Consider the following 12673-nt stretch of genomic DNA (forward strand, 5'->3'; position numbering starts at 1 on the left):
TTAAATAATATATAATGATCACGATCAGGTAAATTTAACTATAGTTCATCATGCCATCTTTTAAAGGTGCACTTTACAGCACACTGAAATGAACACATTTCTGATTTGTGAAATTTCGTTATTTCATTCTGTCGCAGCGACACAACGACAAACGTCGTTATGGCGCCCCGCCGAAAGTCGCCCCGACAAACGTTGCCCCGCGGAACGTCGTTATGGTACCCCGACAAACGTCGCTCCGCCGAATGTCGCCCCACAAACGTCGCCCAGACGAACGTCGCCCCGCCAAACGTCGCACAGACGAACGTCGCCCCGGCAAACATCTCTCCGCCGAATGTTGCCCCGCCGAACGCCTCTCCGCCGAATGTTGCCCCGCCGAATGTCGCCACGTCGAATGTCGCCCGGCCAACATCTCCCCGCCGGACGTCGCCCGGCCAAACGTAGTATTTTCGCCTTTCAGACTGACATGAATATAGATATTTTTCAGTTTTGAATTCCCAACTTTTGAAATTGCAGGCCTATGTTCCTTTATTTGTTTGTTTTGTCCTAGTTGTACGTTACATAACTGTGCTGTGCTGTGCTGTGCTGTGCTGAGTGTGTGTTGGTCGTATGCACTATAATGCGTGCACTGTGGCGGGATGCAGTCTGGGCAGGCTGCGTTCTTGGAACGTTGCTTTCCCTGTTGGACATTTATCATTTTTTCTGTTTCCTTAATGGTGAAACTATTTAGTCTAAACAAAGAAAAATGACCTGAACATTGTCCGTTGAAGGATTGTTTCGAATTTGCCAACCGCCATAAAAGCTTGTAGTTCGTTATTTGTCTTGTATAAGTGTCTTTTAATGACAGATTTAGTCTTCTATTTGCGCATGAAATGTTTATATTGACGTCTAGTACTTTATAAGTAAATAAAATCCTTTATTTCATGGAAAATAAATCTTTGATGGTTATCAAGAATGTATGTTAATACACTCTTACATTCATTCCTTGTGGAGACACAATGCCCAAACGATACATCCAGGAAGTATCTTTTAAAAACCTTTACTAAGGATGAATTACTTTATCTATTGGCATAAAAGAGAAATCCTGCAAAGTATAAAGTAACTTATCCTAGGAAAATGCTATTAAAAGTGATTTCCCGGAAGTATCGTTTGGACACTGCGTCATTCAAAAATTCTGTATTAATGCCTTTCAAAAATACCTGTCATATACTTATGTATTAATGTTATGTATAAACCATAATCAGTTTTATACTGGTGCCTTCCCCAAACCATTACTCTTATACTGCATTTTTTCACCAGTATTTATATATCATACTCATGTTCCTGTTTATGATTTTTTCCGCAAAACTCTTAAATTTTTACGTTGTCGTCATTGACGTCGTTTGACGTTGACGTCACTTGCTTGGTTATGTTCATATTGAACCCTGAAGAAGGCTAATGTAGCCGAAACGTTGGTTAAAATAAAATAAAGTGACTTCTTAATAAAAGATTGTTGTAGTTTTGACTACTTTTAATACCTACATATATGATCAGAGAGATGTAAATTACAAAGATTCTTTTCTCATATTTCTACATAAAATTAATTGGCAACTGTTATATTGTACCTTTACTTAACTAGCTCCTCTACTATGATAAAATTTAAACTGGAACATTTGATTGATCCTCTGTTTTGATACAAATGGTTATCAAATGGCATTGTTCAAAACATTTCAAACATAAGTTACAATATACTGCGAAGTTAAATGATTTCGCAGTAATTGGCAAAATAACATGAATTTGAAAATGACTTTAATATTGGTTCACATACATATGTTACACAGCACGGAGCATCTGTGATTGATTATTTATTAACAAAGGAAATAAATTTTTCAAGTATTTCTAATTTCACTATACAGTCTGTAAATGAATGCAGTGATCAAAATCCTGTTAGTTTTTCTCTTTCCTGCAATACTACATCGCCTTCTGGTGACGAAAGCACACAAAGTTACATATAATTGGAATAATGATTATATAAATACATTTCGAACTAGTCTGATTGCAAACTTGCCGGAATTTAATAGGCTTACGGATAGTATTGATAACAGTAATCGCGCCTCTATTAATGATGCGTTGAACACAATTACAAATATGATACGGAGTGTAGCAGATCCCCTGTTTTCAAAAACATTTAAGAGTAAAAATAATGTGTCATTTACTGACACATCTATGTCAAAGATGCAGACTGGTTCGATAATGAATGTAAAATTTCAAAAGCAAAATACTTGGATTCTTTAAGCGCTTTTAATAACTGTAAAACTAAATGCAGTAGAGAGTATTTTTGTAAATGAGAAAAAAAGAGTATAAAGACTTGATAAGTAAAAAGAAGAAAATATATTTTAAAAATAAATACTCAGAAATAGAAAAGATGAGATTTTGTAAACCTAAGCAATTTTTGGAGATATTTTAAAAACAAGAAAAAATCAGTCGGAAATGATGGCATTTCTGTGGACGAATTCTGCACCTATTTCTCAAAATGTAACAATGTTTTCGAATGTAACAATAATGAAGCAAATACTTTTTGTCAAGAAAATGATTTTGATAATTGTAACTGTGCATTTGAAGAAGTGAATGTACCGATATCGCCTGAAGAAATTCTATGTGCGGTAAAATCACTTAAGAAGGGAAAAGCTGCAGGCCCAGAGTTCCTTCTTAATGAATATTTTATAGAATGTATAGATATTTCGATTTTTCATTTATGCGATTTATTTAAAGCAATTTTAGAGTCTGGTTTTTCCCAGATAAATGGACAGAAGGAATTATTATACCTGTTCATAAGAAAGGTGATTCAAAAAATATTCAGAATTATAGAGGAATAACACTTGTCAGTTGTTTCTCGAAATTGTTCACGACAGTTTTAAATAAAAGAATAGAAAATATTTTGTGAAAATAACAATGTTATTTCAGATGCGCAATTCGGCTTCCGGAAAGGCAAATCTACCGTAGCTGCTATATCTATTTTGCATTCCGTTATACCGCATTATTTGAATAACAATCGACGTTTATATGTTGGATTTATTGATTTGAAATCGTGTTTTGATAGCATAAATAGAAACATTTTGTGGCTTAAATTATACAGAAATGGTATCCAAGGTAAAATTTTACGCGTTATTAAAGACATGTATGAAAAGGTGAAATCGTGTGTACGATGTTGTAACACGTACTTAGATTTCTTCAGCTATGCAGTCGGATTGCGTCAAGGGGAGGTAATTTCGCCTCTGCTCTTTTCTTTATTTGTTGAAGACTTAGAAATACATTTACAAAGTAATATTGATTCTGGCTTGCCTTTTGATCATATTGTTTTAATATTGTTGCTATTTGCTGATGATATGGCAATTCTAGGAAAAACACCTGAAGACCTACAAAATAGCCTAGATAGTTTGTCTGATTATTGTTCTCTCTGGGGTTTAGAAGTTAATACCCATAAACTAAGGTAGTGGTATTTAGAAAAAGAGGCAATATTCTTGCAAATGAAAAGTGGTTATATAAGGGAGAGTCTTTAGAAACTGTAGATAATTTTAATTATCTAGGTACCATTTTCAACTATTCTGGTAATTTTTCAATGAATCTAGAGCATCTAACAGGCAAATCACTAAAGTCGTTCAAAGTACTGATGCTCAATTGTAAAAATATAATGTAAAACCTTAACTCCAATGCCATTTGTTTGATTCTCTTGTTGGCTCTATCTTAAATTATTCTGCTGAGGTATGGGGTTGACTGAATGTACTAAATCTAAAGAAATGGAGCGTATTCACTTCTTGTAAAAGTATTCTTAAGGCTAGATTAAGCACATGTAATGCTGGAGTGTATGGTGAATTAGGGAGAGATCCTCTGTATATTTCTCAATATATTAGGGCAATTAGATATTGGTGTAAGTTGTTAGATACACACAATATTATACTGAAAAGGATTTATGAGCAAAATGTTTCCGACAGCTCTAAAGGTTGTAAAAATTGTCTATCAAATGTCAAAAGATTGTTACACACATATGGATTTTCTGACAGTTTTATACAGAGAGATAAGATAGATTATAAAAAATTCCCTAAAATATTTAAACAAAGATTGATTGATAATAACGTGCAAGACTGGCATAACTCCATTCAAAACAGCAAGGTGTTAGAACTTTACTTACAATGTAAAACAAGTTTGTCATATGAAATTTATCTTGATATTTTACCAGGTAACTTAAGATTTTTCATTTCTAGATTAAGACTATCCGCTCATTCTCTCAGTATACAAACTTGTCGTTTTAATAGAAATAGACTGCCACGAAATGAGAGACATTGCCAATGTTGTAATACACTTGATATCGAAGATGAGTACCATTTCATTTTAATTTGTCCTTGTTACAGTAATTTACGTAGAAAATATATAAAGAAATACTTTTATGTACGACCATCGATGTTCAAATTTATTCACCTATTGCAAACTACTAAGAGATATCTATTATACAAATTTGCAAAATGTGTTAAAGAAAGTTTGGAAATTAGAAATACTATCATAAATGTCTAGCAAAATATGATCATCCTCTATGTAAACTGCTTTTTATTATAATTTATCATACAGTCACACGTGATGTTATACAATATGTAATGTAAATGTTAAAATATTGATGATGTACTATGTACAAATCTAATCAAATATATGTTCTGTTCTGTTCTGTTTGAACATAAATCCAAATTTTAGCATTGAAATATAACTCTGTAGGTCACGAATATGGTGTGCCCAAAATAACATACATCAAAATGTTGATGAACTCGGTTTGTTCAATAGTCATAAGAATTTGCTGTTCTTGTTTTAAAGCAGTTACCAGAGTAATTAAAAAAAACTGTTCCTAAATTATGCATCACAGCAGTTGCCTATGTCACTGAGTTTCGATTGAAAACACAAATGCTATGGATGCTCTTCAATCAACATTACGTTTTAGGCGATGGCCGAACATTATACACGCCAAATATTTTATTGATGTCATATTTATGGTTTAATATTACTAGCAAAACGTCTAGATTTTTTTTGTAATTATTAACGGACCTTAGAAAATAAAATCTCTGAAATGAGTAAGTGTCAAGTAATGTTTAAGCGAAATCATAGAAGAAAATAAGACAAACATTGGCCAGATGATATCAAATAGGGCTGCCATGAGGGCAGGTATTTACATTTTTATCAAGTTTTAAATGTTATATTGATATGAGGGCATTTTCCGGGTTTTGATCAAACATCCCTCGTATAAACATTCCAAAACAGTGTAATCCCCAATATTCAACTATTTTACTTTAAGTATTTCAAGTTAAACGATACTGAAGAGCATAATAGATTTATAGAATGAAAGTAATTTTCTGTCGATGTACAAAATGTTTTACTGGCTAAAGGATTGAGGATATCATATTTTGTACAATAAGGATTGACAGCAGTATCGTGTTTCGCTATAATTTTATCGTTTGGGACAGTTAATAACCCTTTTCAGGAAATAAAAACATAATGCCAATTTACAGCCATTAATGTGTATGTTCCAATAATGTTAAAGCAAAAATTACGCCGTGACTAAAGCTTGTAAACGTTGCTTATGTTCCTTTTTCAGTTGTTTGGTCCTGTTTACCATAAACTAAATTATAGCACGTTTCGGGGTTACATATGTCATCATTGACTGTTGAGGATACTTTTAACAAATCTAAAACTATCTGTATCAAATAGTGAAAGGAAAAGACGTTCAAAGACAATGTGTTATATTGTATGAGAGCCGAGAGGAGATGATATAACGTAGGTACAAACGGACATAAAAATGCCTTATTTCTTTGATTGTCTTACATGATCCCAGGTCCAAATTGCAACTTACACGTTTCATTGGTAACAAACAAATGCAATCGCCATCATAAAGCAAGCAGGTTTCCGCACATACATGGTTTACATGAAAATGTTTAAAAGCACGTGGAAAATATATATGGAAATTACAAATTTGTAAGACATATTTAATTCAATGTTTCATATTATGTTCTTATTAAGTCAGTTCAAGACAGGGCAAATATTCTATTTACGTTTCTTCACAAGTCATTTATATTTAACAACATAATAAATTATGACATTTGCTTTGGGGGAATCATAAACATGTTCTGGCCTATGGAAAATTCTTTGTAAGCAAATTTGCTGTTACCTTTAAGCAGCGACGTCAAGATTCTTAAGTCACAGTATAAAAAGGACATCAAATCTAAAATGAGCATCAAAAAGAAAGTATTTAAAGGTCTTCTCATCAATCACGAATGTTTAAATGAAAAACAATCGATCATAACATACTCTGCAACTGAAAAAACAGTTTCATGGACAAATGAAAATCATATTTAAGTTTCAATCGGATTTCAGAAACAAATATGTCAGGTGTGCTGTTTTATCAAAGTAAACATCTACAGAGACGGTGACTGTAACATCTTCGTTTAAAATTTCATAAGGTTGTTCCCAGACATAAACGAGCAGGAAAAACAAACGCAGAGAAAAGTTGACACAGCGAGTATACTATCGACTGCAATAATATGTCATGCAATCATGCTATTCATGTACATCAGCAGTTCAATGTTAATTCCCATGTAAGTGATATAGAAATATGAAAATGTGGGATACTTAAGAGTATAAAAATTGATTTAATATTATTAAAATACCTGTCAATATTCAAATATTGTTTTTTCTGTAGTATCATACTACTAGTATGTACCAGCCTTTTTTACCACGTAATGAAAACAATAATTCATAGAAAAAATGCCGATATTGCTTTTAATGACAATAGATGGGACTTAAAATAGCAACTGGTGAAATGGGCTCATTCGTTATACAATATCGTGGTTGACAACTGGAGGGATGGTTGAAGCAATAACGACCAACAGCTTCTAAACAGAGAACACAAACAAAAACGACCAAAATATTTAAGTGTGAACGACACCTATGAATTAGCCATTGTGTATTGTATTCCTTTTTCTTGCATACCAGACAGGGGTTTCCGGTATTTTACCGGTGCTGGAAAAATCAGTCTTAAGATGACTCTCGTGCTGTAAATGACGTATTACGAACTACATATTTATAGAATATATATGTAGTAATTTATATATTATTTCATAAAACGGAATGAAAATCAAATATCTTGACAGCTCCTCTTTGTTCCTGATAGTATATTTCTCGATTCAAAAAACGTTATTTTTATCAAAAAATTGTAACGTTACCCTGCAACTGATAAAATAAAACCGGAACTAAGCTTTGCCATTTGTCTTTGAAACATTATGACGTCTTTCCTGTTTACGGACGTTGGTTTCCCGCGCTTTTTTAAAATGCACGTCTATATAAGAAATAGTTCTAAAAAGGAACACGTTCGATTGATTTTATTTTTACAAGTATATCTTGAATATGGTATGCAAGAAAAAGATTCGATCACTGGCTGTAGGTGCATATAGGAATATCTGGCTCTCGGGAAACTGTTTATGCGGTAACTCGGCAGGAGCCTCGTTACCGCCTAAACAGTTACCTTCGAGCCATATATTCCCATCTGCACCTTCATCCAGTGAAAGAATCTTATACTCTACGTTATTACAACATAGAATTGCTTAGATTCATATTTCAATATTTATTGGTTGGTGTTCATGATTGCTTTTGTGCGCCCCCGTGAATAAACAAAACGCAAGCTATTGAGCAAACAAGGGTTTAACACTTCAAATTCGGAATTCAAATTCAATTGTACAAAATGTCTCCGGCCCATACATATATACAGCATTCATAATTATGTAAGTACAATACATAAAATTACATCATTAGGCCAATAATAGTATATTGTAGATACATATTCAAAAGTGTTTTATTTTTGAAATTCGATTGAGGTGTAGACTACTTCATAAGAGGCAGCTATCCATTGTCCAACTGACTAACGGAACATTGTAAGTTCTACCCAAATTCTCGTCCGTGTTGAAATGATGTCCGGAGACCACTAACAAAAGCTGAAAAGTCGCCACATGGCCTATAAAATGAAACACAAAGAAAAAAGTGGTTTTAATTGAGCATGCATATGTACTGTTTTCTTTTTAAAGCATAATAAATGTAGCAAGATACCGACTACTTTGATTTTTTTCAGGACTGTAGCCTATGAAAGCTTTCAGCAGAAGAATTGTTAACAATAAACAAAGAAAAATATCTAAGAATCTACAAATACTGTTTCCTAGAGTACTTTTGGAGATATATATTTCAAGGTCAAATCGAAAGTAGTCAGACATGTAAAATTTCAAGAGATAAAAAACTGGACTTTACATATTCAAAGTGATTGTAACTTGAGAAATTTTTTATCTGGTGTTGGAATAATCTTTTAAGATAATGTTGGCAGAAAGATATGACAAAGAAAAAAAGTGAAAAGAGAAAAGCAGTAGTGCAAGTGATCAGTCTAAATCTCAAAAGGGTAACAAAGAATCTAAAACTGCGGGAAATTCGTTTGGATGTCGAGATCAGTGTTCACCACATAAGATTAACGGTACTTTCGCCGAGTCGTTTCTGCAACTTTTGAATGCTGGGCTTTTCACTTATCAAGTAAACAGTATACCATACAATAGCGTGATTGGCAATATGAATCAGATGCAACAATCGCCATCGGTGATGATGTCGCCATCGGCACAAGTGGGTCAGGCAGGTCAAAATATAGGATTAAATTACCAATCATCGACGCCCAATACAAGTCACATGTATGGTCCGTTTCCAGAGCAACAGGGACATCATGCAAATGTGAAGTCGGGTTTCCAGAATAATATCAATAATGCAGACATTATGAATTTTATGAGCACGAAGTTTGATGGTCAAAAAACGCCTAGAAAAGCTTGAACTTGTGGTGAATAATTTCAAATATCTGGGTGTAGTGTTCATTGCAACAGGCTCTTTTCAGCTAAATCAAAGTGCTCTTGCCGGAAGCAATGAATACATTATTGTACAATCTGAAAATGTTCGATTTCAGTCTAACAAATTATTGTCAGCTGTTTGACTCGTTTGTTACTTCCGTGCTTAATTATTCCAGTGAAATATGGGGTTTTGTTAAGTCAAAAGAACTAGAACGTAATAAGTATACACCTTAAATTCTGTAAAAGAGTTTTAAATGTTAAATTCAATACTAGCAATGCATGTATATACGGAGAGCTAGGGCGGTATCCTTTGTATGTCGGTAGATTTGTTATGGCTTAAAGTGTTAGAAAGTTATAATTGTGTTATAAATGTATTGTATAAATTGTCAGATAAGTAAAAGAAATTGGGCTAGTTGTATTGTATCAGCATGGTTTTGGATACATATGGGAAGCTCAGCAGTGCACATCACCGAAGTTATTCATTTCAGAATTTAAACAGAGACTGATTGACTCTTTAACACAAGAGTGGAATGAGAATAAAAATGCAAATAGGGTACTGACTGTGTATAAATACTTAAAACCAGAGTTTGGATATTAGGAATACCTGGATAAAATGAAATCCAAATAAAATAGATATGCCTTAACGAAATTGCGAGTATCAGCGCATTATTTACATGTGGAAACCGGGAGATATGGACGTAATCCACTTGAAAGAAGCGATAGACTGTGCCTTGTGTGTGTTGAAAATAGACTGTTAGAGGATGAATATCATTTTACTTTGATTTGTCCTAAATATGCCAATTTAAGAAAAAACTTTTATACCACAATACTACTGGAAGAGACCAAGTATGTGGAGACTGGCTGAACTATTTAGTGCCAAAAGTAACAAAACTTTAAATAAGCTTTCGACTTATATCCAAACTCATATCAGCTGGATGCTTGAAAAATTTTGATCACCCTCCTTTTCATCGTTATATGTATATTGTACACGTATATGTTTGTATATGTATGTATGTAGACCTTGATTTACTCTTTTTTTTCATACATCTGACGGATGAGGAGCTTGTATGTTCCAATCCTAGATATAAAATTCTGTTCTGTTCTATATAAGACATTCACATTTGATAAAATGAATAATAACCCCATAGCATCTATGCAAACAAAAAATTAATATGTGTGTATATGTAGTGTTAATACACGTGTGTTGTGTCTTAACGTGTAGAATCACGCGGGAATGTTTGTGACTGCGACCGAAGGAAACAATCATGACACGACGACTATTTTCTGCTGTTCTTGAAATCAGGTTTTAAATATCGATAACTGGGCCCACAAATCAACAATATTATCAAAAACATGATGTACTGAAGGTTTTTAAACAATTTCTCTACTAAACATGACATTACCCATAGTCTGACATATAACTTTTATTAACAAGAACGCAATTCTTAGAATAATAACTTTACATTCTAGTTATTTTGAGTACGAACACGTTTCGAATACGGATGGGTACGAACGTAGTGAATAGCTTTCAAGATTTACATCAATTTTGCTAGAAATTAGATAAAAGCACACCAACTGATACTTCCCAAAATCATTGATATGATTCCTAAAAAACAAACATTCGCACAAGTTACACGCAATTCATTACACTCACGGACAGTTACCGACAAAAATTGAACCAACGCTGAATTCAAAAGAGTGAGTAAACAGAGGGAGAAGCGAGTAAGTACATTGTTTAACAATGCGTTTTGGATTGGTAACTGATACAGCAAAACAAACTATGGATTAGATTGCATCTTGCTACAGAAAGAGGTTATTATGTACACTAGATTTCCTTCTGCGCATATGTCCGTCCTTGGAAAAGCATTTCAAAAATAAAAATCGTTTATTACCAGCATGTGAATTGCCTTGTTTGTACACAATTTTTATCCTGTCAATACATGGGCAAATCTAGTGAAAAGGATACTTTTTATGCATAAATAAACAGTATGTTCTACATTTAAAATGACTATCTAAATATAGACTATTTTAGTCAAAAAAATGCGCATCTGATAGCCGCCCGTAGCTTAGAATAATACTGCGTTGGACATCTACACCCGTAATGATATTTTGTATGTTTTTACCAACTCATTTTTGTTAACTTTAAGCTACATGGCTACCCTTCCCTAAAATGTCACCTTATGATGCAAGAAAGTAGTGCGAAATTAATTTGAATATTTAAGGAGACACGCACACTGTTTTACGACCCTGCTTTAAAACCTTTACAATGTGTACACCGACGAAAGAGTATTAACAATAAAGTTTCATTTGAAACAAAATTAATATTTTATTGAACCATATTTCATTGCTTATATCATGTATATATGCATGCAAGTAGATACATAAAATTACAATAGTACAAAAGGAAATGGATTGAGCAACAAGTTCTATCAACATTACATTAAGCCCTTCCCAGACAAAATAAATAAATAAAGCTGATACAGCATCTTTTACCAAGAGTACAGAGATCGGTGTCTGTTCATAAACGTCTCAAGTTTCATCATAACAGGCTTCGAAGTTATATTTAGAATATTTTTAGCAGTATTATTATCTAAAACGAACACGTTCACTCCAGACAACAATAAATTACGGTAGTGGCTAGCGCCTCTTTATTATAAATCTACGAAGTATGAATGTATTGTGCTTTAAGGACGCAAAGAGACCTTTGGTACAAATTCGCTTCCTCTGTACTAGCAAGTTTACGAATATGATAAGGAATGGCGTCTTTCAGCATTGTTCAATAGCAAGTGTATTGCATAATTTACATATCCCATGTCAAGACCATCAGAAAACAAAATTCTATGAAGTACTCGATATATAGACCAATAGCATTAGGATATCACTCCTTAATGTCTGCTCGGATACAATGTAGACACGTATATCATGTGAGTATATTTTCCAAAACAATTTTTTCAGAAATAATGAGCTGAAAACTTACACCGGTTTTATCAGTTACTAGGATATAGCGCAGTCAATATAGAAAACACAGATAACAATATGATGTTTATTATAAATACCCTACTGGGATAGAAAGTAGACAGGAATATGACTGTTATTGAATTAATGTAATTGAAGAAGCAAAACCTTAATTTATGTGCAACGTTATACGTACTAGGTTTAAGATTATTTGGTTTAAGTAAGAGTAAGCCATAGTTCGAGTTCATCATCTCGATAAAAATTGCACTTTAGACAGCCTCTTCTCTACGAATGTGCGTACTTAAATATGTTCAGTCGATCGGCAATTAGCTACAATTTGAGAATTTCATCCAATTGACTAGAAGTTAAGGTGCATGTCAACCTTTATGCAAATGCATATACTTAATACTTTTTTCTGCATTAGACTATAACAAGAGATTGTACTTGATAATTTCTCACCTTTAAATGTCCCTTCGTACTACGGACAACTGCATTAACTATAGACGTGTTATTTGTACAAAAATCATAAGATATATGTCATTCATATTTAGATATAAAGAGAATAAAGAAAATGGCCACAACCAAATTCAAAAGTACATCATTCTAATAATCTTAGCACTAGATAAACTCGAGATTGTACTCAGCATGGCTTATTTAGTCAGTGAAGTCAATTTGAAAACAGAATTGGAAAATATCTAGTTTCACTCCATATCAGGTGGTAGATGTTGTCTATACTTCCCTATTTAAGAATCTAAGACTCATTACTGTCTATATAAAGAGACTTTACTTCTTATGTCTTAACCCTTAGCCTGCTAGCGGCAAGTGATTCTGCCTTT

Source organism: Mercenaria mercenaria, chromosome 1 (assembly GCF_021730395.1).
Source record: "Mercenaria mercenaria strain notata chromosome 1, MADL_Memer_1, whole genome shotgun sequence".
Taxonomy (NCBI): Eukaryota; Metazoa; Mollusca; class Bivalvia; order Venerida; family Veneridae; genus Mercenaria; species Mercenaria mercenaria.